Source organism: Budorcas taxicolor, chromosome 15, assembly GCF_023091745.1.
Source record: "Budorcas taxicolor isolate Tak-1 chromosome 15, Takin1.1, whole genome shotgun sequence".
NCBI lineage: Eukaryota > Metazoa > Chordata > Mammalia > Artiodactyla > Bovidae > Budorcas > Budorcas taxicolor.
Window position 1 is genome coordinate 64,332,809 of NC_068924.1, and position 26,160 is coordinate 64,358,968.

Below are 26,160 nucleotides of genomic sequence, written 5' to 3' on the forward strand. Positions count from 1 at the left end.
ATTAGCTCCACTTTGCAGAAGAAACTGAGATTTGGAGAGCTAGATAGTGCCTGAAATCACAGAGTTGAACATTTATTTAGTGATAACAAAAAAAGAAAACGGAGAGCTAATGTTGACATATGCTTATTACACACCAGACTCTAGCTGAGCACTTAACATATGGTCTCTCCTTTCCTCCTCATGCAGTCCTTGAGGTCTATCTCCTCTTGTTAGAAATGAGTAGTCTAGGTATGGACATAATCAAGGGCATACTGACGTGACTTGCCCAGGATCACAAAGCTAGCATACAACAGAGCCAGGATTCAGACCTCAGTTCTCCAGAGTGTCAGCCTGATGCCCTTCTTGCCTCTGCTACCTTGAAACTCTCATAACTTCCTCCCTATGAACCCAGTGAATGTGCCAGCTCACTGACATTGCCCAGAGCCCTTGAAGCCACCTCATCCCAAGCCCCTCTTACTCCTTCTAATTTTTTTTTGACCCACTCCTGTTTCTTCATTATTGCTTTATGGACACGGAATCCAGCAACACATTATTTCAAATGTCCTGCCATTATGAATGCATTTCCTCTCATTGTAATAGCACCAACCATAATGAATACATTCTGGATCCGTGCAGATGTCACTGGTGTTTTCAATGCTCCATTCTAATTTATGTTGGGAAATGAATATTTAAAGTATTGCCCAGGCTCCCATTACTCCAGAGAAAATGAGGGCCGCCCTGTGTGTGTGCATATGTTTTTGCATTCATGCAGTAGATAGGATGTTTGGGTCAGAATGAATTGTGTGCCTGAAGTAGGAGTCTGGCTCTTTCCTGGAAGGGCACATTGGAAGTAATGTGCTGTGAACATCAGCAAACCTACGCAAGCAGGTTTCCTAAGGGATGGAAGGGCCTACCCAGTAGGCATAAATTATAGTCAGACATTGTTAGAAAGGCAGAGAGAGAGCCTTGCTGATTGAGGGGTCCAGTTTTGGGGGTACCCTGAAGATCTTCTTGACCTCGTGTGTATAGCCAGCAAGGTTGATGTGCTTGGTACCAGCCAATCTCATCAGTCAGCACACACCATCACAGCCTTTTTGACATTGAAGGTAAATAGTGAGACAGGCCCACCAGGGAGCAGAATGTGCTCAGTTTGGAATTAATTATGTGACCTGATGTTTATGGTGAGAGTCTGTCTATGAAATAGAGGGATGGTAATAGTCACAGAGTCTGAAATGCCCAATAGTAGTAGAACGTTGCCTTTATGGAGAGAGGCTGGGGCAGGCCTCCCCTATATTTGAAACAATTTGTGGGCCAAGAAGTGCTAGACATTTAGCCTGCTGTCTTCAGGGGGTTCTTAGGGTGATATGTTTTTAGGTATATCTGAATGATGCTAAAGCTGAAACTCCAGTACTTTAGCCACCTCATGGGAAGAGTTGACTCATTGGGAAAGACTCTGATGCTGGGAGGGATTGGGGGCAGGAGGAAAAGGGGATGACAGAGGATGAGATGGCTGGATGGCATCACCGACTCGATGGACATGAGTTTGAGTGAACTCCGGGAGTTGGTGATGGACAGGGAGGCCTGGCATGCTGCGATTCATGGGATTGCAAAGAGTTGGACACGACTGAGCGACTGAACTGAACTGAACTGAACTGATACCAAACATATCCTTTCCAGGGCTTGGGATCTCAGCAGTTAAAGGGTACCTAGAAGATAACTTGTCAGGCCCAATATTGTGAATCCCCATTCAAAGGTTCTAGGAATTTTAAAGGAGGTGATGTGGTGGTTTACAGAATGTAAGAGTATCCTAAATTTCTATAAAATCCTATGTTTTCATACTGTACCTATTTCAGCGAAATCTTTTAGATATTCAGAAGTTGCCTGTTAATAAAAATTGGCCACTCAGTGATCGCAAGGCAAATTAAAGAAGAAATAGAGGTTGCAAACTGAATTTAGAATGGGTAACGGGTGTGGGCGTGTGTGTTTGTACACACATATGCAAAATGCAAATATTGGCAGGGGTCTGGAAATGTTTGGTTTTGCCTTTAATAAAAAAGGGGCAAGCATGACTCTAAAATTTGGCTTGGCGGGGGGGCAAAATTTCTTTCTAGTCTCTAAGTAATCTTAAATCTCACTAGATTTTTATTGCTGAAAATCTATCAAAAAAAATGAGGCTGTGGAATTTCAATATCTCTCCTTTTCTGTTTCATAGGGAGTGCTTTTCCCTCTGAGTCTCTGGAGCCTTAATTTTTATACAATTCGTCCCCTGACTCTTCTGTCAATACCTGAAAGACAGCCTTGAGAGAACTAGTTTCCCCAAATCTACCTACAAGTATAAGCCCGGTTAAGACCAGTGCAGTACTCAAAGAAGTTATTGCTCTTCCCTTCCTCCATGCCACAAAGCTGCTTGAACTTGTCCTACACTGAAAAGTCTATTTTACAGGAAGTTCTGTAGAACCAAATATACTGTTTGGGGGTTTAGTTAAAACACAAATGAATCTAGCTCTGAGTTGAATCTCTTGCGTCTCAAAGTCTCCATTCTTGCAAATTCAAACAACTGGAATGGCTCGCTGTATCCTCTAAAAGAAGAGTCGAACAGTAAGAGAAAGCTTGTTCACCATTTCCTCAGGGGCAGTGATATAAAGCACAGTTTATTTTTGCCCTGCAGCAGGGTTTAGTCTTGATTCAACCTGGAAAGCCTTTCTGAAAGGGGTGCAGGAATGAGGATGCAGATAGAAGCTGTCTCCTGCAGCAGAGGCTTCAGGTTTCCATGGGCTTCGAGCAAGATGCAGTTTACCACCAGCTTTGAGTCAGAAGTATCAGAGATTAAAACCCACAGAGGAATCTAGGTCTTCGTGCCCCTGTTGGGGTCAGAGAGAGGAGCAGGAGATAGGACACTGTATCAGCCTGATTCTCCTTCGGTTCACTGCTCCCTGCTCGACTAAGCTGGCTGACAAGCCAGGGAAGCAGCCTAAACTGCCCTCCCGAGGAGCCGCGCATCTTACGAGAGTTCCTCAAGTAAATGTGCCTTCGGGGGACTGTATAACTAGAAGCAGAGCCACTTGCATTAATTCATTTTTTGCCTCCTGAAGTGCTCAAGGCTCCTGCCATATATATATATGTGTGTGTGTGTGTGTGTGTGTGTGTGTGTGTGTGTGTGTGTGTAGCATAAGTTTCTAGTCTCTAAGTAGCTGCACTTACAGTCTCCTCTAAGATGACTGATGGGCCTCCCTGGTGGCTTAGTGGTAAAGAACCCACCTGCCAACTCAGGAGGTACAGGTTGGAGCCCTGGGTCCGGAAGATCCCCTGGAGGAGGCAATGACAACCCACTCCAGTATCCTTGCCTGAAAAATCCCACAGATAAAGGAGACTGGCAGACTACTACTGTCCATGGGGTCGCAGAGGAGTCGGACAGGACTTAGCGACTTAACAACAAAGATGACTGAACAGGTAGGGAGAAGACCGGCCCCCAGGAGGATATGACTCTGCTCCCTGAACTCGAATTGTGCTTCCACTGCCATTCTTTTGTAATAGTTGTTCTTGGCTATGAAACAAACTCAAGATTTAAAAAAATTTTTCAATAATAAATAGTATCTACTGAATGGGAACTAGTTGAAGCTAAACGTATGTATTTTCCAAAACTGTCTGAAAAAAAAACAAATTGCAACAATAGCTGTCATTAAGTATTTACCTTGTGCCAGATATTATATTAAGGATTCCAATAAGGTGTCTTATTTAGATTTCACAACTACTCAGTTATAAAGGTTTTATTGAACACGTTTTACAGATGAGGATACTAAACTCAAAGAGGAAAGTGACCTAGGTTTCATTGTCTGCTTATCTCAGAACCCAGTCCTTCTCTTCTAGGTGGTTATTGACAGCTGGAAGATTGAAGAAAGAGTCTATCAGAGACACAGTTAGCCCACTTATGATGGATAGGTTTGCTCTTCTTTTAAATGGACCCCAGGAAAGGCCACTGTGCTCTACAGACCCCACACCACACGCTAATACCTGATTAACCCAGGAGTAACTCATAGCAGGTAGGTCAGAATGAGGCAGCCCTGGCAAGGAGTCACAGCTCACATTTCTTTTTTTTTTTTTTTTGGTAGGAAGAACATTGGCTTTGCAGTCAGACAAACTTGAACTCCAAACATGATCGAGCCACTGACTTCTCTGAACGTCAGTTTACACATCTGTAAAATGGGGAATGAAAATGTCTTCTTCACAAAGATGCAGTCCAAATTGGATGAGAGACTGTATATAAATACCTATTATAATATATGCCGTTGAGTAATTTTTAAGAAATACAAAGTTGCTTAAAATTTCATTTTATTCTGTATCAGCAAAAGGTTTCCCAGGCACCCTGAAATGTTTTGGCCCTAGCAGTTGAGTAGTTGAAAAATGCAGTGTTCTGCGTTTCCCAAAGGAGGGCCCCTTCTTTAGAACCAGTTTTGCTTTTTCTGGCCTGTTTTTCCCTCCAAGGCAGGAGGTAGGCTGCTGCTTTCCTTTCTTCCCTCCTTATCCCATCCCTTCCCAATGTATTCTCTCACCTCCCACTTGTGATTTCCTTAAGTGCTTTTAACAGTCGCTTGACACTGGAAGGATATTCTCAGCAGGCAAGCAACCTGTAATCACTGCTTGTTGCTGACGTGAACTTGTGGCTGACCTCTGGGAAAGCACTGGGGACTGGAGGAGGCAGCCAGGCTCTGCTCCGGCAAAGCAAGACGATAGGTCCCAGAGCATCTGGGAGGCAGCGGGAGGCATGGCTCCAGACGCCTTCCCACCTTGTCTCCCTCTGTCCAGCATGTCTGGAGGTATAATCAGGAGAGAATTATGGGATGGGTAAGGTTCCATTGTTCTTAAACAACCCCAAGCAAAATGAAAACAGAGATAAGGAGCACAGTGCAGCGAGAAGTACATTTCCGCAGGGTGCGTGTTACCCCCGTGAGAGGCGTGCAGCGCCCTTAGGAGCATCCCGCCATCACTAGACCCCACCAGCCATCAGCCCATGGTCCGCCCCCTACTCCAGGGTGGGGGTCTAGACTGCCTCCTACTTTTCTTAATCTTCTAATTCCTATTCTCTTCACCAAGGGGAAGGTGATTGAGGTATAGGAAATGGAGGGAAAATGCAAAACCGTTACCTCCATTTCACAACTCTTAGACACAAAACTGCTCATCAGATTTGTGATAAGTCACAATATATGCCTTTGAGAGGCTGCAAGCTGTCCAGAGGAGGAAAAGGCAAGCATCCTACCAGATTAATAGCACCGCAGGAAGTACCTGTAGTGGAGGGGGTCAGTGCCAGGAAAGTGGATTTCACATTAAGTACTTCATCCCCATCTTTGTGACTCTTGAACTTTTCAGGCACTTTGCCCCAAATCACACAGCCTAGATGGCCTAAAGAGGCTTCCAGTGCCCACCATGTTCACAGCACCCCTCCTGAACACTTGAGTCCTATTCACCTTGCACTCTACTTCCTAGCCCTCGTGGACTTTCTGAACTTTGGGCTTTATAATGAGTGATCCTGTTTATAGACATGGTTCACCGCTCCAGCTGCCACTCTGCCCCTTCAGTGCCTTGCCTCCATGGCAATTTTCACGCATATTCTCTGAACTAGGCTGCTTCTAGCTTGCCTGGTCTTATCCACCCACCCTCAGGATCCTGTATTTCTACCACTCTGCCATGAGCTGTGGAAGTGCTAAGTTCTCCAGAGCCCTACAGACAGGACCTAGACCCTGAGAGTCTGAGGGGGAATGCTGAGTAGTCTCTGTAGGCTGGCATCTCTGTAGGGCTTCCCAGATAGCACTGTGGTAAAGAATCCACCTGCAGTGTGGGAGCCGCTCAAGATGTGGGTTTGATCCCCGGGTCAGGAAGATCCCTCGGAGGGGGAAATGGCAACCCGCTCCAGTATACTTGCCTGGACAATCCCTTGGACAGAAGAGTCTGGCAGGCTACAGTCCATGGGGTCTCAAAAAGTTGGATATGACTGAGCACGCACACATGTAGGCTGGAGGGTCAGCACAGCTTTGTGGAACATGTGGACCTGAAGGCTGGTATGATTTGAGTAGGGCAAGAGAAAGGATATCGATATTCCAGGCTGGAGCAAGAGAGGGCCTTGTTATGACTTGTTAACAGCTGTTAAAACCGTCAGTGTGAAGGAGGAGTTTAGAACTGGAGCTGCCACAGAGATTTAAGGATTATCTGTGGATTTCAATGCTATTACTGTTCTTTACCAGAGGGGAGGGGAGGAGGAGTTGGAATGAAAGTGAGAAAATAAAGCCTCTCGTATGGAGTTATGTCAGATTCGTGGAGTCATTCCACTCTCCTCTTCTAGATGTGTTTCACATTCCTGTGCTAGAGGCTCATCAGAGAGTCTCATTTTGACCCTTAGCAAGAGTGCCCTTTACAGTTACCCTGCTACTATTCATGCCATTTAAAAGAAATCAGAGCTAAGTGGATGATCATGTTGTCTTCCTTGTAGACCAGTGGTTCCAGCCTTTGGTGCCGGGTTCCTGCAGTTAATCTAGTGCCATTTCCAGAGACTGGTCTTCCCATCCTCCTCCATGGGCCAGAGGTCTGAGTAGCCACCAGGGTCCTTTGCCCCACCGAGCTCCGAGCACTGTCAGAAATCAGACTTGGATCATAACAACAATAGCAAAGTCTAGTTATGCGAGGCAAAGGATGTGTTAACTAACCTTACTATGGGAAACATTCCATAATATACACATGTATCAAATCGTCACGTTGTATACCTTAAATGACACAATAGCCTGTGTTTGTGATGTCTGTAATAGAGATCAGGAAAGGTGAAATGAAATCAGACTTCAGAGAGATTGGAGAAGCCATGTTCCATAGATTTTTCTTAAACTCTTATATACAGAATTCTCATCTTTTTATTCTTTTCTTTATTTTTTGTATATATTTTAGCCCAGAGCCATAAAACTAGTTTTTAGGGAAGAGTGGCCTTATTGTCTCACAGCAAAATTTATTTTTAATTTAGAAACGACCCCTAAAGGGATTCTCTCATCTTTTCCCCAAAGTGATGAGCTGAAATATTTATTTTGTTGGCCCTCCGACCCGTCTGTGCAGGGCTGGGTGAGGACTGTGTGGCATGTTCTAAGCAGTGCACAGGTGAGCGGGTAGGGAAAGCAGGAGATCTGTGTACTTTTGTTAGTTTCTCGTGCTTACTGATATGCTTACTGTCCTGTGTAAACTTTAATTCCAACTGGGACTCCGAGTGTGGAGTCTGAGAGAGCATCTGATCCAGGCAGGAGGAAGGGAGCAGAGCTGAGTGGGGAAAGTTGCAGGTACTGTCGTGCACACCATTTCCTGACAAGAACAGCCACTTAATGAGCATTTGCCATCTGCCATATGAACTGAACTGAACTGATATGCCTCTTAGGTTCATGAAGAACCTGTGAGCCTGTTGTACAGACTTGTTGTACAGGTGAGGAAACTGAGGCCGGGGAACTGGGCTTCCTTGGTACCTCAGTTGGTAAAGAATCCACCTATAGTGCTGGAGACCCCGGTTCGATTCCTGGGTTGGGAAGACCCACTGGAGAAGGGAAAGGCTACCCACTCCAGTATTCTTGGACTTCCCTTGTGACTCAGCTGGTAAAGAATCCACCCGCAATGCAGGAGACCTGGGTTCGATCCCTGGGTTGTGAAGATCCCCTGGAGAAGGGAAAGGCTACCCACTCCAGTATTCTGGCCTGGAGAATTCCAAGGACTGTATGGTCCATGGGGTTGCAAAGAGTTGGACCTGACTGAGCGACTTTCACTTCATGGACTGTAGCACTCCAGGCTTCCTTGTCCTTCACTATCTCTTGGAGTTTGCTCAAACTCATGTTTATTGAATTGGTGATGCCGTCCAACCATCTCATCTTCTCTCACCCCCTTCTCCTCATGCCCTCAGTCTTTCCCAGCATCAGGGTCTTTTCCAGTGAGTCGGCTCTCTGCATCAGGTAGTCAGAGTATTTTCTGCTCTGGCTAACTGAGTGCTGTGACTGGGCCAGTTGCCTTGCAGGTATCAGAAATCAGTCTTAAAATATCTGATATGTGTTGAGACTGAGCCATAGACAGGTTCTTCTGAAAACGGATGAACCAAATCTGAAGTGGTAGGGTTATGTCATTTGAGTGTCACAGCAGAGCTGGCTTCAGGAAAACCTAGAAGAAAGACAGAACATGTATTTAATAATCTTTATCTGCTTCCTTCAGCATCCTGTACTTATACCCTAGTCCTGGTGCTTTAAGGAGTATTACTTCTTTTTCCCTAGTGAAACTTAACCATCCATCTCAACCCATCAGCTTCTGGCTGACTCACCCAAAAACTCATCTGTGCTCAAGTGCTTATGGTGATCCCATGGCCTACCCTTGTCTTGTCATATCTACTGATTTTTAACTCTGGGAGCTCAGCTCGAGTGAGTACCTTAGACTTAAGGTAAACGACTTTGATAAGGTCTTTAGATTTAATGGCTTATATGGAGATCTTTTGCATGTAACGAAGGCGATGGCTGCTTTCTGCCTGATGTCATGTTGGGTATCTATTCATCCCTCCAATGCCTAGGGCAGCCCTTTGAGTCAGAGCTGTGGTCTTTGTTCAGTCTTATGACTGGGCTGCTGCTGCTAAGTCGCTTCAGTAGTGTCCGACTCTGTGCGACTCCATAGACGGCAGCCCACCAGGCTCCCCCGTCCCTGGGATTCTCCAGGCAAGAGTCCTGGAGTGGGGTGCCATTGCCTTCTGGGTAGTGGCAGGCAGAAGGATGACGGGCATGTAGTGTTCATGCCCCTTTTCTCACTGTGCTTTGGCTCTCCTGCTGGGTGTGTTCACGTGTGTGGGGTCATCCTCCCCTCTTCTGGCCAGACTAATGTTCTGTCTCCAACAAACTGAGCTGGACTCCGGGGAGAGCCTCAGGTAAGATGCTGAATGCATACTGGATGTAAGGTTCATCTCCTTCCTTGGCTGTCTGCTTCGAGCAGCCTTCCTCCCAGTAAGGGCAGATTCCTACAGGCCAGACCTGTTGACTGTATGATAAGCTCTTGGAATATTGGGAACGGAAATGAGACCTTCTTAATTTCCTCTCCATTTCCTGGGGAGACTCCTGACAGAAGAGCGTGTACTGCAGGGGCAGGGATAGGACGCAGTAATAAATAGGCAGGGAACCAGGCCTCTGTCTGAACGGTGCCCTTACACAGACATCTCAGAGAAGACGTGCTGGCAGAGATGCCTGAGTTACTAACTTGGCACAAGCAACCTCCTTGTAGTTTCCTGTTTCCCTGTTACACAGCCCTCTCATAGAAAGTTCCCCCATGGGCCTTAGACCCTTGGACAAGTGAATCTGGCTTTGGCAAAGAGCGAGTCCTTGGTTCTTCTTGGGAACAAGAGTCCATTCACTCCAGACCCCCAGCATCATTCACTGTCACCTGCATTCCTCCTCTAGGCTGAGTCTCAGGCTTGCACTGATGATACAGTCCTATTTGAGCAGCCCGATGCCTGCCTTCCACCGGCACGGGATTTATATTGAGTTACCACTGGGTGTTTGGATTTCCCCCTCCTCGAAACATCTGTTTGTGCTGCCAGAGGGAGTGTCACACAGAATCCAGGCTGCACATTTTCAACATAGCCCTTATTCACGTTTTGGAGCGGAGTGCTAGCAGTATGGTAGACGCCATATGGAGCTCTGACAAACTTCTCATCTCCTGTTCTTTCCCATCCACAGCCCCCGCCGCATCTCCTAGGAGAGACTTCAGACCCATGAAGATAACCATTAGGAGCCGCTGATGAGATGCTTCTCCTCTCGGCGTGCCCTCTTGCACTCGATCTCTAGCCATTCTGAGTTTTTCACAGCTCCCTGAACATGCCAAGCTGTATTGCATCCTTAAGAACTTTTCCCAGCTGTTCTCTCCACCTGGCATGCCCTTCTTCTGGCCCCATAGTCTTCCTGGATCATACCAGTCCATCTGTCAACATTAAGTGATAGCCTTTGCTGACTCTGTAGGTGGAACTTACCACTTCTTCCTTCTCTCATAACACACAGGCTACATTCTTTGCCCGACTCTGAGCTCGTATCTGATTCCGCCCTGCCTTCCCCTCACCTGCCTATAGCAGGGGCTCAGCCGCTGTGAGCTGAGAAAAAAGCAGCTGACCTCAGGATGAAGTAACATGAAACAGTTGACTTTCAACTGAGGGCTCATTTCTTGTTAGTGAGGATGCTGACTCGTTTACGTCTGTTATCTCACTTACTACTCATCGACTCTGAGCAGTAGACCCCGATACTTTTGCCCCTCAACACACATGCACCCGTCATTTGCTGTCTCAGAATCTTGCTCTGTTGTCTTCATAGTACTCTGCACCATCTGAAAGCATTAATTTGTGTAACTCCCTTATTTCTTAATAGAAGTTAAGCTTCATGAAAACCAGACTTTGTCAGTCTTGCTCACTACTATCATGCTATCATGTGTTACAGAACCTAAATATATTGTGAATACTCAATAAACATTTGTTCACTGAGACAGTGAATGAATGAATGGCTCCCTGTTTTGCAGATAAGGAGATGAAGACTTAGAGAGGTTGTTTTGCCATAGTCGCACAGCTCAGAAGGGCTTGGGTGGGAATTCTGGTCTTCCTCCAGAGTGGGCGATCCTAACATGTCACACCACCTCCTGTAGGCGTTCTCCTAGCAGGTGGATCTTAGCAATCCTAGGAGGAAAATCTGCTTTCCTGCTGCACCTAGCTTCTACTTGAAGGTCAACCTTCCCTACCGCCCCCTTCACCAGCTGACTCCCTTCTCCTTGGCCGAGGCAGGTTGTGAGAGAGACTGTGTACCCATCACCAGATTCATCATAAGTGCCAGGCATGTTGGTGAACACTCGGGGTAAACAGTGAATGAAAATCAGATCCAGCCTCCAAGGAGTCCAAGTAGCAAAGACTGACATTTACAATACAGCCATGGAAAGGTGTGCTGAATCCCTGAACCCCTTGCAGGCTGCACAGGCTGAGCAGACATCCCTCAGACCACCTTCATCACCAGTTCCCTGAAGGCAGACAGTGGGGCATTATCTCGACTTAACACTGATTTTCTTCTCTAGTGGGGTGGAGTGAAAATCAGCTGAAGCCTTGAAGGATATTTTCTATGCAGCCTAATTAAATAGGACCTGGGTGCCTGTCACCTCAAGACAAGTGGAATTGAAATTGAAACTGATGTCTGACCCAGAGAGACTCTGTCCAGGCGATGGTATCTTAGGGGTGGGCCCTTTTGTACGGCTGTTTGCTGAAGCTCACAAGAACCAAGGTGAGAATCAGAGGGAAATGGCTGACTTGCAGCTGGCTTGCTACAAGGAAGTCACAGACTGGCTGTGGTTGAAAAAACTGAAAACGTCTAGCTGTATCTTTTTTTAAAAAGAGACTCTTGGGATCCTCTAGGCAGGGGGGTGGTTTTCTAGTACTTGGTTTGGATTTGAGTTTGCCAAAGCCTTGGCAAAGTCTTTAGCAGTCAGCAAAGTTTACAACCTATGCTACTGGTATTGAGGCATTACCAGTAACCTGGCTGAATAAATGCAGCCAAGCTGACTTCACATGCCTCCACATAGCTGCCTTCACTCAGCACTGAGTCCCCTGTCCATGGTTGAAAGCAAGGGCCCTGCCTTGGTTGTATTCCAGCTCTGCCCTTGGGATGTCATTCATTTCTCTACTTCTCACTTTTTTTCATCTGTAAAATGGAGTGGTGGTGCTGTTATAGAGGGTTACAGTTAAGGTTAGGGTTATTAGTAGATAATGTGAAAAGTGAAAGCGTTAGTCACTCAGTCATATCCCACTCTTTGCTACCCCATAGACTGTAGCCCGCCAGACTCCTCTGTCCATGGAATTCCCCAGGCAAGAATACTGAAGTGGGTGGCCATTCTCTTCTCCAAGCCATCTTCCTAACCCAGGGATTGAACCCAGGTCTCCTGCACTGCAGGTGGATTCTTTACTATCTGAGCCACCAGGGAAGCCCATTAGTAAATAATGGTAGCATCCATTTAGTGAGTACTTACAGCTTCCCCGGTGGCTCAGAGGGTAAAGTGCCTGCCTGCAATGCGGGAGACTCGGGTTCGATCCCTGGGTCGGGAAGTTCCCCTGGAGAAGGAAATGGCAACCCACTCCAGTGTTCTTACCTGGAGAATCCCATGGATGGAGGAGCCTGGTGGCCTACAGTCCGTGGGGTCGCAAAGAGTCGGACACGACTGAGCGAGCTCACTTCTACAGGTATCATTGTCCTCCTTTTACAAACAAACATGGAAACTTTAAAGAGGCCTTTCACTCAGTGTCATACTGCTTTTCTTTTTTTTCACAATTCAAAAGACTTTTACTTCGGGAATGATATTTTAATAAAATAGTTTGTTTCAAGCATCAACAAATTTTTTAATATAGAATATAAATTTAAAATAAAAAATTTTCAAATGTTGATATCAGAGTTTACAAAAGTCTTTAAAATGTTCTATGCAAATTTTGAAATACAGATAGGAAGAAAACTATGTATTAAAAGTAGCAAAACATGTAATAATTCTGATAAGTTTAGTATAATTGAATTAGTAAATGATTTCAATATGAAGTTTGCATTTGATTTCATAGCATATCACAGGGCTTAATTGAATTTTTTTATTAAAACTTTTTATTTTGTGTTGGGGTATAGCCAGTTAACAATATTGTGATAGTTTCAGGTGGACAGCAAAGGGACTCAGCCATACATATTCATGTACCCATCCCCCCCCACTGCTCAAGGTCGCACTTTAGATGCAACTGGAAAGAGGTTTGAAGCCACGTCTCTGATTCTTAGTTGTGTGCTTTTGTACCATCACTACAACCACAGGAACCACCCAGCTCTCCCACTCCAGATCTCCACCTCAGCTGGCATCTCACCACGGGAAGGAGAGGGGCAGTGAGTAAACTCCCCTTTACTTCCATTTTGGCCTGGACGACTCTCCCTCCATAGACCATTAGGGTGAGAGGCAAACAGTTGAAGCCTTAGAATCCAAACCTGCCTTGAGTCAGCTCACAGCTGGATTATAGAAGGCTGGAAGTTGCCAAACATGCAGCTGTTTTGTAAGGAGGATAGGAAATATCAATAACCTCAGATATTCAGATGACACCACCCTTATGGCAGAAAGTGAAGAAGAACTAAAGAGCCTCTTGATGAAAGTGAAAAAAGAGAGTGAAAAAGTTGGCTTAAAAACTAAGATCATGGCATCTGGTCCCATCACTTCATGGCAAATAGATGGGGAAACAGTGGAAATAGTGGCTGACTTTATTTTTCTGGGCTCCAAGATCACTGCAGATGGTGACTGCAGCCGTGGAATTAAAAGACGCTTACTCCTTGGAAGGAAAGTTATGACCAACCTAGATAGCATATTAAAAAGCAGAGACATCACTTTGCCAACAAAGGTCCATCTAGTCAAGGCTGTGGTTTTTCCAGTGGTCATGTATGGATGTGAGAGTTGGACTGTAAAGAAAGCTGAGAGCCGAAGAATTGATACTTTTGAACTGTGGTGTCGGAGAAGACTCTTGGGAGTCCCTTGGCCTGCAAGGAGATCCAACCAGTCCACCCTAAAGGAGATCAGTCCTGGGTGTTTATTGGAAGGACTAATGTTGAAGCTGAAACTCCAATACTTTGGCCACCTGATGCAAAGAACTGACTCATTTGAAAAGATCCTGATGCTGGGAAAGATTGAGAGCAGGAAGAGAAGGGGACGACAGAGGATGAGATGGTTGGATGGCATCACCGACTCAATGGACCTGGGTTTGGGTGAACTCCGGGAGTTGGTGATGGACAGGGAGGCCTGGCATGCTGCGGTTCATGAGGTCGCAAAGAGTCGGACACGACTGAGCAATTGAACTGAACTGAACAGGTTTCTTTGCTTGGGAGGAACTGGACATGAACTTGCTTCTGCTTTATCCTTAGTGACACAGCATTCCTTGTCCATCAAACATGCACATTCTTTACCAGTAAGGCTTAGACATTTGTAAACATAAGCATCACTCATGATACAGCATTTTAATCCACACCTGGTGTCCCCGGTGGTTATTTGTGCCTGGTGATCACAGTGAGAGTTAGGAAAGAAATGGATCCCAGGCTCACCTGTGAGTAAGCTGTCCATGAGATTCCTGGGCAGTATCTCTAAGACCAGCAAGTTGCCTGGGGAGACTTGGAATGTTTCTAGAACAGTAATTCTTTATGGGGTTGTTTTGATCATTCGTTCAGAATAACTGTGTTGAAGTTTCACTGGTGCCAGGCTCATTATCAGGTACCAGTGACATAGCAGGGGACAAAATAGTTAAGGACCTTTACATCTCGAAACAATGTTAGGTAGTGATCAGTGCTGTGAAGACAACAGGAGAATCTAATGGAAGAGCACAGGGGTGGGGCTGCTACTCTAGATTGCTTGGTCAGGGAAAGTCTCAGAAAAGGTGACATTGGAGCTGAGCCCTAAGCGTTAAGGAGCCAGTCATTCCAAGCCGTGAGGGGGGAAGCTTTTGAGACCTAACTGCAAACTCACAAGCCTTAGACAGGACCAAGCTCTGCTTATCTGAGGAGGCAAAGAGAGAGCTAGTGTGGCCGGCAAGTGGCATGAAATAGGTCAGAGAGGCAGGCAGGGGCCAAACCATGTAGGCCAGGGACTTTATTCCAAGGCTTTAGGAAGCCATTGATGGATTTTTAAGTGGGCAGTGACTTGATCTGTTGTGCACTTACGAACTATTACTCTGAGTGCAGTTTGAAAACCAAACAGAAGTGAAGTAAGAACAGAAATAGGAAAACCAGTCCAAAGTCAACTGCAGCCATTCAAGCAGGAGATGGTGGCACTGGAGAAGAGGAATGGACAGCCACAGGATAGAAGTGCAGAGGGAGTGGACAGAACTCGCTGGCGGACTCAGTGGAATAGGGAGATTTTGAGCACAGTGGTTGGCACACATAAAGCACTCGATAAATTATAGTTGCTGACTGTTGTTATTAGCCAACAGCCTGTTATCAAACACCAAGAGAACAAGCTTGAGAAGCAATCTTGAACCCATTCAAGTGGCAGAATGATGCCTGTCATGCATGTGTGACAGCGGCGTTGTCTCTTCTCTCTTGTTAATAAATGCCATTCTTAGAGAAAATGAGGCTTGCAAATATGATGATATGTTCAGGAACCAGAAACTCGTGTTCAATTCATCTCATATTCAATAGAGGCCCTATTTAACTTGTGGCCTCTCTTAGCTTTGATTTCTTCATCTATAACTATACAATGTACTGTGCACTTTCTAGGTGCCAGGCTCCATGCCCAGCTCTCTCTGCATAGGTCCTGCGGTCTCTCTCTACGTTAATCCTCAGCTGATCCTTCCAGTAACTCTGCTAGGTAGGTACTAAGTTGTCTTCCATTTCCAGGTAGGAGCATTAAACCCCAAATCCCACAACTAGTGAATGGCAAAGCTGTGACTCAAACCTAGGTGTTCCTAACTCTTAAATCCACATTCATAACCCTCTGAGACATGAAAAGTAGATTCTGAGAGTTGGTGTGCTTCCAGTTTCCAACTTTCTACAACTTCCGGACCTCAATTTAAAGTCATCTTGGGACTCAAAACTACTGAGAGCTAATATGGGACATCTGGGGGGAAAAGCCTAGTATTCATACAGAGATTAGAGATTTATAACAAGAGTGTATTAATTTATTGATCTTTTCTCCTCTCCCTTTGGTAACTTGTAAGATACAGCAGCTGAGGCAACAGGAAATTTGAAGTCCAGCATTTTATTAAATCTTATGTTTAAGATTTCTGTGGAAGGAAACTGCTTGAGAGAGATTTGGTTTCTATTATGCACTTGCCAAGAAAAGATGAGGAAACTGGGTCAGGTGGATTTCCTGAAGGTGCAGGAAGCAGGGAAGGTAAACCCTTGAGCTATTTTCTGCTTCTAAACCCCTACCCCCTGGAGTTGCCCAGGGCCTAATGGAGGCTTTGGAAAGAGTTCCTTTCAGCCCTCACGACAGGAGGTCATCAGTTATGTGAAATCCAGCAGTAGTGGAAGGGAGGGGAGGTTGGGGAAGACCAACAGATGGGCAGAGAAAAGGGAGAGCTTACAGCCCGCATGGCATTTCCCTCTTGATGTTCAACAGAAAACCAAATAGTAACATAGAAGTTAATGCAGAGAGAAGAAGCACACACCATCTCATCCCCACAGTCACTGGAACTGCCCCACGTTGGCAAGGGTGGGGGAAAGATGGGCATTTTCATTCCTATTTGAGTAATGATTGTAAATCAGTACGGAATGACTTCTGGAGCACATTTTGACAACAATAGATCAAATACTCTTAAAAATGCATATCCTTTGCTTGTTGGGGTAATATCTGATTCTTGGACTGGGACAGGAAATATAGAGAATGAGGCTATAGTATTGTAGTGTCAGAAAGTAAGGAAGTGTTTCTGCAAAACCTCAAAGCAAACCTCACATTGATGAGGGTAGGTCAGAGGTCACAGGATTGGACTATTACTAGTACAAGAGCTCCCAAAGGCCAAAGCTGAACAATTTGAGCAATAAAATAAAGTAGCATTGGATTATAACCCAAATGTAAAAATAAGTATCTGTGAGTCCATACTGATGTAAACAAATGATCCATAAATAAATAAATGAAGAATGGACATATCTCATGTTCAGAAAACTTCAAATGATTTTCGATACTCTGCCTTCATCCAAGGGGAGCATAACTCCTCACTCCTTAGGTGTAGCTGCTCATCATGACTTCTTTTCAGAGAGTACAGTAGGTAAAGGGGGAAAAAGAGTAACTTTCCAGTGGAAAACCTTTAACAAGTACTAGCTCAGCCAGGTGATCAAGGTCAACATCAACAGCACTGTCATATCAATAGCACGCGCCCTTGATATGATGGGATCAGAACAGCACTTTACTTCTATGATTTTCCTTCTTAAGACCCACAACCATGAGAAGAACTTAAGACAAATCCCCAATGAGGGACTTCTACCAAATATCTGACCAGCACTTCTCAACACTGTCAAGGTCATCAAAAACAAGAAAGTCTAAGAAACTGTCAAAGCCAAAACAAGGCTTAGGAGACCTGATGACTAAATATAAAGTAGTATCTTGAGTGAAATTTGGAACAGAAAAAGAACATTAGGGAAAAAGCTAAGGGTATCTGAATCAAATACAGACATGATATATGTTTATATAAGTATTAATACTTATATCAATACTTTAATATTATATTAAATATTATATAAGTGTATATATATACTTATATAAGTATTAATACTAGTTTATATAAGTATTAAGCTAGTATACCAAATTTGCTGATTCATTCTAACAAATGCACTAATGTAAGATAATAGTGTTAAAGGAAACTAGATATTGGAACCCTCTGTACTATCTTTGTAATTTTTTCCTTTGACCCAGGAGTTTCCCTTCAGGCAGTTTTTTTCTTTGGAAATAATTAAGGGTGAACCTAAAGATTCACCAATATGAATATGGATCCCAGCGTATATAGGTAATAGTGAAAATGTAGAAATAATTTGTGTCCAATATTAGGTATGATAAATCTGTACAACTTAATCATGAATCATAACCTTATAGAACTGTATTTCTTGATAAGGAACAGTATTCAGGATTGATAGTTGAAAGAAAAACGTAGACTATGAAAGAACTTACTGAAATATATGATTTTACATATGCGTAGGAGGGGTATAGAGGCTTCCCAGGTGGTACTAGTGGTAAAGAACCCGCCTGCCAATTGGATCCCTGGGTCGGGAAGATGCCCTGGAGGAGGGCATGGCAACCCATTCCCATATTCTTGCCTGGAAAACCGCATGGACAGAGGAGCCTGGCGGGCTAAAGTCCAGGGGGTCGGCAAAGTGTAGGACATGACTGAAGTGACTTAGCATGCACAGAGGGGTATAAATGAATATATTTCTATGTGTTAATCACCAGTGGATAACAGCATGGGTTTTTCCCCCCCTTTTTACAAAAGCAGTACTTGTTTGCTCCAGAAAGTACAGATCAGTAAAAAACAAAAAGTTACTTTTTAATTTAAAAAAATGGTTGGGGTTAATTCCATTATAAATCCAGCAGCAGCAGTAGCAGAAGACTCGGTCCTACAGAAGGGAGTTCTGAGAACAGATGGAACGCTGGCAGGCTAAGAAGCCTGCCCGGTACTTCTGTTCAGGGGTCTCCCTATCAAAGGGCACTGCCTGAACAGGCCTGCTGGTGCCTGTCCGTCCTCCATAGAAAAGGGCCACCACCCACACAGCCTCTGTGGAGTGTGAGAAGGGCAGCCACCTGTCAAACGATAAACAGGTTGCAGGGTGCATAGAGATCAAACTTAGCACTGTGGTCAGTGTGTGAATCTGTGGCCACTGGAACCCCAAGCCTCTCTCAGAGGTACCTACATCAGTCTATAGGAGCAGAGGCAGCTGTGAGGGCTGAGAGACAAACCCAGTGTCTATTTCCTTCTCCTTCCATAGTCATCCTACCCTTAATTGGAAATTTTTCATCTTAAAAAAGAACTTGCTTGTACCTTCCAATTCATTACAGCAACCCTTGAAGGTAGATAATTATCATCTCATTTTTCAGGTAAAAATTGAACCTAGAGCTCTTAAATGGCTGTCTCTTACCATCTGGGGCCCCAGGGTCAGAGGATCAGGTTTATGTCTTTCCTTTTACACGAGTGCAGTTTCATATCTGAGGGTCCTGGAATCTTCATAGGCTAGATCTACCATTTACAAGCTGTGTATTTCAAGCAAGTCATGTAGCTGCTCTTGGCCTCAGTGTTTTCATCTGTAGGATGGAGATAATAATACGTATTCTAAAGTCACTATCAGGGTTTAGTGAGACTGTATATATAAATTGCTTAGCCCAGTGCCTAGAACATGAAGTCACCCATCTGCGAACAGTGGTTACTATTGAAGGAGAGAAGATTCATGGGATAAAGTATGAAGGGATCTAGAGAGGAAAGTGCTCTTCTCCCTGTTCCCTGTAATTTGCAAAGAAAGATGCAACAAGGCTGGTGCCACTTTAGACTTCAAGAACCACGATGAATTAGGTTACCAGAGCTCACTGAACTAGGGTCTGCCCTAGGTCTTGAGCAAGCACTACAGTTCATCAACCTGGTATTTGGGCCCAGCCAGAAAAAGAAGTGAAAGAACTTGAACACTTGAGGTCAGCCTTCAGGTTGAGTTGGAGAAGCATGAGCAAGAGGGTAGTGCACAGGAAGGAAGAGAAAAAACAGTATAAGTGAGAGCTAATTAACTAGCCCAGCAAGTGGTAAGTCAGGAAGGAGCTTCACTTTTGTTTGGTTTGAAATTTTGTAAATTTCATTAAGGTGAAATTCACCAGATGAGGAAATGAGGTCCCACAGCAAAGCTAGGACTAGAACTGTGGGGTCCTCTCATGTATTTCTCTGTTATCCCAGGATAAACTTAGGACATTTCGCTTTATATGTGTATCGCTTTAAAATTTACACTTATATCTCTTAAAATTAATTTGTATTAGTCCTACAGTCAGTCAGACAGTTCAGTTGCTCAGTCGTGTCCGGCTCTTTGCAACCCCATGGACTGCAGCACGCCAGGCTTCCCTGCTTCCCCGTCCATCACCAACTCCCAGAGCTTACTCAAACTCATGTCCATTGAGTTGGTGATGCCATCCAACCATCTTCTCCTCTGTTGTCCCCTTCTCCTCCTGCCTTCAATCTTTCCCAGCATCAGGGTCTTTTCCAATGAGTCAGCTCTGCATCAGGTGGCCAAGGTATTGGAGTTTCAGCTTCAGCATCAGTCCTTCCAATGAATATTGAGGACTGATCTCCTTTAGAATGGACTGGTTGGATCTCCTTGCTGTCCAAGGGACTCCAAGAGTCTTCTCCAACACCACAGTTCAAAAGCATCAATTCTTCAGCACTCAGCTTTTTTTATATCCAACTCTCACATCCATACATGACTACTGGAAAAACCATGGCTGCAGCTACTTATATGAGTTCTGATTCCTTCTGGCACAGTAACCCCCTCACCTGCATCCTAGGCTGTTGGGACAGGTGTGTTGGGAGACAGGAGTGGCAGCTGTCCTCTGGCTGGTGGAGGAGCGTTTCTGATCTGGGTGTTTGGCCCATCCCCCAGCTGGGCTGAACACGCACTCACTGGAAGTGAGCCACTGCAGCTTTAGATGGTGAATGGAGACTTCCCATTAGTTGCTCATACAGTACCTGCGTGGCTTCATTTTTGAAGAACACCACATCTATCGTTTGGAATTCCAGCTGAGTCTAGCTTTCCTCTCTTGTTGATACCTCTTAATTTCTCCATCTTCATGAGTGAAAAATCTTTTCACAGCAATAATAATAAATAGCCAAGGACTCGGCAGTGTTAAGTGATGCCAAATCAAATTAAGTTGTATTATAGTCTCAGGAAAAGAAAGTAACTTGCGAGATCAGAGTACTTACCCACCTCATTTATTAACTTCCTCGTATAAGTGTCCGTCTCTGGGGACGGAAGCTGAAAATCTGAGCTGCCTGTCTATATAGACTGTCTAAAAGCTTGTCAGGCAGGGAAACACTCTTCCATCATAATCACTTTATCAGCGGATGTTGAGAGGCTCAATAGGACAGGGGCTTGTGGCCTGCCTCTAACAATGCCTTCAATTTCACAAGCACAAGACAGAAGGGATTGTTCTTGGGGAGGTGCACCCCGCTGGCAGAGGAGACACAGCGGTCTGCCGGCGGGGCTTCTTAGTCGCATTCTGTCACCTGGAGCCCTACCCCCAGCAGGTGTTAAATGTCAAATCACTCACCCAGTCACAATTTAGAAATTCTCAGTTCCTTTAGCTATTTTTTTTGTTCTTACACCCCCCAAAATAATTTAGAAAAAAAATCATGCATCTTCTTGCCCATTTTAACTCCTCAAATTATACATCAAGTTTATATAGTTGAAAAGGATGTTATTTCTGACATATTGTGTTGCTTTATATACATTTTTGTCAAAACTTTGACACTACAGATACAGCTTTTTAAATTTATAGGCAAGATCCGCTGTATACTCTCATGAGCAAAGATGATTTAAATGGTCAAACCATCCAGCCAAATCAGTTTTGCATTCTGTCAGATCCAAGTCTGGTTTCTTTTCTTTTTTTTTCAATTAAAAATGAACATATTAGTACACATTTCATGACAAGTGTCTGACTTCTGAATATGAATTCTTAGATCCGTGGATAGACAGATAAAGGCACACAGCTTTGTCAGGAGTTTACTACCCGAATGAAATAAAAGATTATATCCTTCACTATTTCTTACCCTGCTCTCATAGAAGCAAGGCTTTTTAAAATTGTCCTGTGGTGAGATTCAGTAGGATGAGGGGTATGCATTTCTTTTCTGAGGGGGAGGTAAGGTGACTGTAAAAAGTGAGTGACTGAAGACAGAACCTGTAGATACAAGCATGTTCTGGGAGAGGTCGGTTTTAAGAAAGGGTATACATGGAAGGTACAGATCTGGACATTAATTTCTTTTGAATTAGCCATGACCATCATGAAGAGTCAGACACGACTGAGCGACTTCCCTTTCACTTTTCACTTTCATGCATTGGAGAAGGAAATGGCAACCCACTCCAGTGCTCTTGCCTGGAGAATCCCAGGGATGGGGGTGCCTGGTGGGTTGCCATCTATGGGGTTGCACAGTCAGATACAACTGAAGTGACTTAGCAGCAGCAGCAGATAACCTCCTGGAAGATCACTAGGTACCACAGAGGCATGTGTACCCTGGTCTCAAAACCTCTGCCTTTAGAAACACCAGCACTCTCTAACTGGGCCAGTCTGTGACTGAGGCCAGTGAACTAGATTCACAGTGTCTGTCCTCACCGGTGTTTTTAAGGGACTGACTTTTCTAGAGATCTGTCAAACAGAACCTGGAGGAGGGCCTGGCAGCCCACTCTAGTCTTCTTGCCTGGAGAATCCCCATGGACAGAGGAGCCTGGCAGACTATAGTCCACGGGTTTGCAAAGAGTCGGACATGACTGAGTCAAGCAGAAGGGTCAGAAGCAGGGAGCTCAGCCTTTCTTTCTATTCAGTATCCATAGGTCTGTCTCTGGATAGACTGTCGCACTCCAGAACTTAAAGGATGTTTTAAGGACATTTGGGGACAGGAGCGCACATGCTCTGCAATGCAGCATCTCAGATGCTAGAAGAGCAGCATGGAAGGAAAGTTAGGCAGGTGCTGCTTCTGGAAAGGCAGGGTGAAGAAGGGAGCCGGCATTGTATTTATACGGCATAAAATGCATAGAACTCTCACAGTAAGCCCGTAAGATATACAGTATTACCACGAGGAAACTGAGACCCAGAGAGGCTGATCAGCTCACCCCAAGTCCCTCAGCTCATTAGTGCCAGAGTGAGTGGGATGTTCAACCTAGTTCGGTTTGGTGACTTCAAAGCCATTATATAGTGCTGCTTCTGTCGTGGTGAATATCCACTGCAGAATGGGCCATCTAACACCCTTAGTTTATTCTCAAAACAGCAGCAACAAAACAAACACTTAAAAAGTTTCTGAGTATCACTCCAATTATAAATCCAGTGTGAGGGGCAGAGGATGATAAGTGGCTAAGATGGAAGACCATGTTTCTTCCCTTGGAGAAAGTAAAGGCTCCTACAGACTAAGATAAAATCCTGTGAACGCAGATCAGCTCATATAGAGAGTCAAGAAGGAGCATTCAGATGATATCTCACACCAGCTATACTGTGTGACTCTCCAGGAGAGATCACACGCAAGGTGAACAGAGCTCTGTGCTATAGATTCAGTTATATTTTTTTCTTCTTTATGATTGTATAAAAGCCCGGTCATTAACTATGAAAAAGAAGATGCTTTATTTGAAGATGCTATTCTGGACAAAAATGTTTCTGCTTCTACCCCCCATCTCTCTCTCTCTTTCCCCTCATCCCTCCCCTCCGCTTCCCCCTCCCTCACCTACTGGACTGTAAAGTCCATGAGGGCAACTGCGGTGATCTCATCTTACTCATTGCGCCTAGTGCCCTGACTAATACAGAGTATACAGTCAGATTAATCAGTGGCGTGGACTTCCCTGGTGGCTCAGTGGTAAAAAATCTGCCCGCCAATGCAGGAGACGTGGGTTCAATCCCTCGATCAGGAAAATCCTCTGGAAAAGGGAATGGCAACCCACTCCAGTATTCTTGCCTGGGAGAGCCCATGGAAAGAGGAGGCTGAAAGGCTACAGTCCATGGGGTCACGAAAGAGTTGGTGCTAGAATCCCAAGGTCTTATGCTTTCAAACTGTGATGTGAGCGTGGTCATTCAGGCCCCATAACAGACCTCTTTCAGGATAATGAGAAAAGATTTTATCAGCCAGGGCTTCTGATCTTCTCCCCAAGTCAACTCCGCATGTCTCATAGTAAGGGACCTGGCCACTTGAAAGGAACTTAAATTTATTTATAATTTCATTATACTTAATTTTGGGAGGTTGTTGACCCCTTTTTGAGTATAATGAAAATTATGGCCTCTGTCTGACAAGGAACACACAGACACAATCTTGTATACAATTTCAGTAGGTTCATGAACCCTCTAAACTATGTATCTCAAGTTAAGAATGCTAAAAAGTGAGCCGCAGTTTAAGGGAAGGGCACACGCTGATGCTAGACCTCTCATATTTGAAGGAAAATGGACAAAAGAACATTGAGCTTGCTTTGGATATAATACCAGAGGGGAGACTATGGCGCCAGTTCCAACTGTGCCTTGATTCTGCCAAGGCACTGTCATGAAAGACCCTTTGTTCCCTTTGGGACGGATGCCACCAAACACTGCTCCTTAATGACAGTTCACTGACCAGCCCCTCCAAGCGTGCACCCTTCCTCCCAAGATTGGACAACAGGCAGAAAGAGGGAATAGAATAGGGCAAATGGAATAGGGCAGAGTTTGGATAGTGAAGGTTGCTGGGTTGGATCTGGCTCCTAGAGTACACTTGCCTTAATTTCAGGCTCCGTGTCTTAAGGTGCTTTCGCCCTGAGCAGCAGTTCTACAGGTCTGTTGTTAAGGGTATTTTTCCCTTACAGTCTTTCCCAAGTGGATGCAAAACAGCCCTGATTTTATATAGACATAGATAATCTGTTGTGAGGTTAAAAAAAAAACAAATTTCTAGGTCATAGCTGGGAGCTAAGGCACCCCAGGCCTTTCTTCTTCCTAACTCCTGTCTTGACCAAAGGAAGGAGATTTTCCCTCCCTTCCAAGTATCCTAGCCTGACTCTGAGACTTTCTCCAGCCAAAACTAATCCCTAAGTTTCAAGGACGTGGACCTTACTCTGTGGCCGAGGATTTTACGTCTCTCAGAGCTTCGCTTTCCTCATTTGCCAAATGGGGAACATAATAATATTAACAGTAGTCCCTGCATCCTAGGGTTGTTGTGAGGAGTAATAGAAAGAATGGGTGAGGAGCGCTTAGCTTGGTGCCCCGGCACACTTGATCAAGCTCTTTTTATTTTCAGGACGTTGCTGTTGTTCAGTCGCTGAGTCATGTCTGACTCTCATGACCCCATGAACTGCTGCACACCAGGCTTCCCTGTCTTTCAGTGTTTCCCAGAGTTTGCGCAGAGTCATGCCCATTGAGACGATGATGCCATCCAACCCTTTCATACTCTGTTGCCCGCTTCTCCTCTTGCCCTCAATCTTTCCCAGCATCAGGATCTTTTCCAGTGAGTCAGCTCTTCACATCCAGTGGCCAAAGTATTAAAGCTTCAGCTTCAGCATCAGTTCTTCCAGTTCTCCCAGTATTCAGGGTTGATTTCCTTTAGGATTGACTAGTTTGATCCCCTGCTTTTTTTTTTATTGTAACTTGACAAAATAAATAGCTGGTAAAAATTGGGAATCTGACTTCCCCTAAGCCTTAAAGCCAGGGCTTCCTCGGTGGCTCAGTGATGAAGAATCTGCCTGCTCAGTGATGAAGATCTCAAGGGACTCTCAAGAGTCTTCTCCAGCACCCCAGTTCAAACATATCAATTCGTCGGTGCTCATCCTTTATTTTCGGGATAGTGACCCCTAGAAGTGGTGGACGAGGAGAAACCAGGCAAGTTTGCTACTTTTCTAAGGCTTTTACTGACCCTGCCTTTTTCTTGCGTTAGTATTTTATCAACAGTGTTTTCTCCAAGGACCAAGCCAGCAAGGCTCTAACCCTGAGCAGCTGAGCTTCTAGCTGTGCTTCTAAGACTCACAACTCATTTTTTGGCCCCTGACATACCACCAACACCCAAGATGCCCTGATCAAGGCAGCTTTGAATGACTGCTCTTTTCAGCACCTTTCTTCCCTCCCTTCCCATTTTTATTTCTCACTCCCTTTTAGAAACAGCTATTTATTGAACACTTCTGTATGTGTAGCACAGTATTAGTGCCAGATAAACAGTCGTCGATAAAATAGACAGTACTGCTCCTCTTTTTATGCTCTAGCGGGGGTAGAGGGAGGCATAAATAGCAAGCAAATGATTTATAGGACGTGATAAGGGCTATGAAAAAATAAGATGGAGATGGACATGACCAAGGAGGCTGACTGAGATAGGGGACCTTCTCTGAGGCGGTGATACCTGAATCCAGTGACTGTCCCTGTGGCATGAATGGAAATCTTGGTTTTATTCCAAGTGAGAAGTGCCACTGGGTGTACAGAATGACAGCTTCTCTTTGCTTTTCTCTTCTAACAGTAGGTGACTTTAGGGTTTGTGTGTGTGCTCAGTGGCATCTGACTCTTTGTGACCCCACGACTGTAGCCCGCCAGGCTCCTCTGTCCATGCGATTATCCAAGCAAGAATACAGGAGTGGGTTGCATTTCCTCCTCCAGGGGATCTTCCCAGCCCAGGGATTGAACCCACATCTCCTGTGTTTCCTACATTGGCAGGCAGATTCTTCATCACTGAGCCACCGAGGAAGCCCTGGCTTTAAGGCTTAGGGGGAGTCAGACTCCCAATTTTTACCAGCTATTTATTTTGTCAAGTTACAATAAAAAAAAAAAATACTATGACAAATCACTTGTTCCCTTAAATAGCTATTCACCTATTGTGTACCAGGCACAGGCATTTTACCTGTATTTTCTTATTTATTCCTCCAGTAACCTGAGAAAGTAGGTTTCATTATCATCATTATCTCTGCAGTCAAATAAAGAAATCAGAACATGGAGAGGTGCAGAAGCATGCCGCTGGCCGCAGTG

At 44.8% G+C, this 26,160-nt stretch overlaps 1 protein-coding gene across 1 annotated transcript in view; it reads left to right on the forward strand.

Moving 5' to 3' along the window:
- Positions 1 to 26,160, forward strand: part of TRIM44 (tripartite motif containing 44) — a 111,205-nt gene that overhangs the window by 84,349 nt on the left and 696 nt on the right. The gene's annotated exons all lie outside the window — the stretch shown is intronic.